This window comes from Podarcis pityusensis, assembly GCF_964106645.2.
Source record: "Podarcis pityusensis genome assembly, chromosome: 12".
Classification (NCBI taxonomy): Eukaryota; Metazoa; Chordata; class Lepidosauria; order Squamata; family Lacertidae; genus Podarcis; species Podarcis pityusensis.
In genome coordinates this window covers 38,273,721-38,277,224 of record NC_138037.1, presented here as the reverse complement: position 1 = coordinate 38,277,224, position 3,504 = coordinate 38,273,721, and positions in this window count along the sequence as shown.

Sequence of the window (3,504 nt, the reverse complement as noted above, 5' to 3'; positions counted from 1 at the left end):
ATGCTGGCTAATGTAATGCAGAATGTTTTTTCATTCATCTGGGCAACCGAAACGAAGAACAACAAATAGACAGAGTCCATGTAGTTCTCAATATTGCAAATCAAAATGAGCCTGCAAAGTTTTGCCAGAAAAGTTTGATCCACATGTAAAAGGAAAAAATACAGCAGGTACATGTGTGCTCCTAAAGAGTTTTGCCACAAAGAAATGATGAACTGAAAAATGGGCCTTGTTAATGGTATAAATGTCAACAGTGGAATAAGCTTCTCACTTGTTCTAGTTCTGGCGATTTAGAGTTGGGTCTATTGAGCTGTGTGCTGCCTCACCTATGCACATATTGGGCCAGTAGCTTTTCCTTTTCTTTTTTTGCTTCTCTCACCTATCGTTCCATATTGCTGCATATCAGGCTGCGAAGATTGCATTTAAATAATCAATTTCTCCCCAAAATAGAGTTCTGAACAGTGTGAATTGGCCTAAGCATTTAGAGAGAGAGAAGCAAGCTCACAGCTGAAGGTAAGATCAAGAACCTTAATTTGGTTGTGGGAACTGTACCATAGCTGCTTAGGAAAGGCAATTGTTCCAGTGAAATAACCAGAATTTGTTCAGATAATTTGCTTCCACCAAGGATGGGGAACTTATGGCTGTCCATATGTAGTTGGAAACACAATTCTGATCATTCTTGCCAGCTGGTCATGCTGGCTGGGACTGATGGTAGGCAGTAGATTTCATTGTTCCTTTGTGCTGTCTTTGGGACTTAGTCGAAAAATATACAGAGGCGTACCTAGGGGGTGGTGAAACTGGCCCCTGCCAGGGGCGCAGAACTGGGGAGGTGGGGACATGCAAAAAGCAGCACGGGAGAGGAAGGGATGCTAGGCCCCTTTTGGATGTTGCAGCACCCAGCAAGAGAGAGGGCTTTCAGAATATTGAGTCTACCCTCCTGGCAGGCTGGAAGCACCATTGTTCTTCTCCTTCCCTCTCCCTGTCAGTCAAAGTTAGCGAGTCGGGAAAGGCTGCTGCGGCAACGAGCTTGAGCAAAAGTCACTTCCTCTAGTTAGCAAGCATTTTGGGAAGAACCAGAGGCAGGGGGCTGGACATGCCAAATCTGGAGAAGGGTGCCGTTGCTCACAGCCTGGCACTCTTGCTAGAAGCACAGGACCAGGCAGACGAGAGAGCAAGTGCATTTGCAGAAGCCGACAGAGGGTGCTGGTGCTGTCCAGGATGGGAGTTCTGAAGGCTGCCCTGCTGCCCGTGAGGTTCCTCTCCTAACTAGGAGGAGGAGCATCCAGGCAACTTGGCTCCTGCTTCTCTTTCCTGCCAGGAGGAGCAACTCCTCAGTGGGGGTGCCTAGAGGTGGAAGTCCTGAATTTCCTTTCCACCCTTGCCCAAACTCACCCTGCCAGTTCCTCACTCAGATAAGATGGTCCTTCTCCCACTTGATGTTTGTTAGATGATCATTTAAATCACTAATTACAGCAACTGTTTTCTGTTCAATTACGTTTCATAGGCAAGGCAAAATAGATCATTGTATATCTAACTATTTATAGTTTGAAAACTAATTGTGAGGTCTTATACATTTTCCTGATGAGCTCTGAGGCTGTAACCCTGTGCACACTTTTGCGTAAGTAAAGGCCATGCTAAGGCTGGGTAATACATGGCTTTCAACATTGTGATGTACCACCAACTAAATATCACAATATACCGATACATCTCAATGTCTGAAGTATATGGAGCTATGTAGAGGCATTGGCTGACTTCATGGTTTTCCCCCACAGTGTGATTTTGGCATAGCGTGCACACACATCATGATTTGTGATACATTGCCTAGTCAAAAATTATGAAACAGATATGATGATATGGACTTCATGCCTGTTTCGGCCAATATATTGCCCAGCCCTATGCCATACCTGTTGAAATGTTCTCTTAACACAACTATTAAAAGGTTCGGGAGTCCTCAGTGATGCCAATCAGGATAGAGCTTTGGGGGCAGAGATACTAGGGACCCACTCAGCAGGGTGTTCTGGAGGGGCCCCAAATGTAGCAGGGTTGGTTTACAACAAGGGTCGCCAACCTAAGGCCCACGGGGGTTGTTTAACAGGACAACGAGCCGCCACCGAACCACCCGCTTGGCACAAGTGCAGCGCGGGGACTCACTTCTGTGGCGCAGGAAATTGCGAGTGGGTGCGCTCACACTCACGATCCAGCCCACAGAGGGCTCTCTGCTGGAGTGAACCGGCCCAGGTGAGGTAAACCTTGCCAACCTCTAGCTTACAACATTTTGAGGCAATATGCAGGCCAATATAGCTCCTTGCCAAGGGATCCTAGGTACGCCTCTGATCCCATAATTGTAGCAAAACAAAGCTAATGTACAATGTGAATCTCTCTTTTTCTCACATGGGGAATCTAAATTACTGGCTCATTGGCATCGTGAAATTATGTGAAATGGCTGAGGATAAACATGATACTCTTCCCTGATTGTTATGTTCATGTTGAATCTGTCTTCCTTTGTGTGGTTTGCTTTGTTGTCAGTGTTGTGTAGATTAACATCAGACCTGGTTAAAGTGGAAATCAAACTCGGCTTGCCATTAGTTGAAATGTATGTAAGCCTTTGCTTCTGTTCTTAAAAAAAGGACGAGAGCAATCATACACCTGTAAGTATCAAGCAAACATGATTAAATTCTAGAAACTATGGTGCTAGTCCTGTAGATTAAAATGTCAGGGCTCTGATTCTGCACAGGAAAATTTCCTACCACCAAGTGAGCTGTGTGTGTTCACAACCCTTAATTTTTTTTCTTAAGAGGGGAAAACTCAGACGTAGTCCATTGCTGAACAACACAGAGATCTTGAACTTTCAGTGTAAGTGTAGTTTCTGCAAGAACATGGCAACTGAGGAGGAGATAGAAGCAAGTGCAAGAGTTGTGGGATGGCTCTTCTTTTTGTTCTTCCTTTCAGAAACTAACTTGAGACTCAGCCGATTTACCTCCTCCTTGGTTGCATCTTTGTGAAGCCCATGTAAATCCCTCATTACTCAAATACTATGTCAGAAGTGCATGTGCGTGCACAGTTTCTAAATCAAATGCCTAAAATATAAAGTGAGTTTACATGTTACTGCTTATTTCAATCCACAGAAGAGGCAACAAAAAGCAGTTGGAAATTATAGGGCTTGGTGAATCTTAGACAGACTAGAAGGCAATAAAAGTGTATTTGGTTTCTGTAGTTTCCTCTATAGCAAATGGAGGGAACCTTTGGCCCACCAGCTGTTGCTGAACTACAACTCCCATCATCCCTGCACATTGGCTATGCTTGCTAGGGACAATGGGAGTTGGAGTGCAGCTGGCGGGCCATATGTTCTCCACTCCTGCGTTACACGCTAACCAAAGGCTTGGGGTACGTTGAGAAAAAATGGCCCTGCTGCCTCACCCAAGATATGTTGGCATGAACAGCATTCAATTGAGTCAGAATCTGTAAATCTTTGTTTACATATTTCTCGTGGGAACTAATATGTATGGG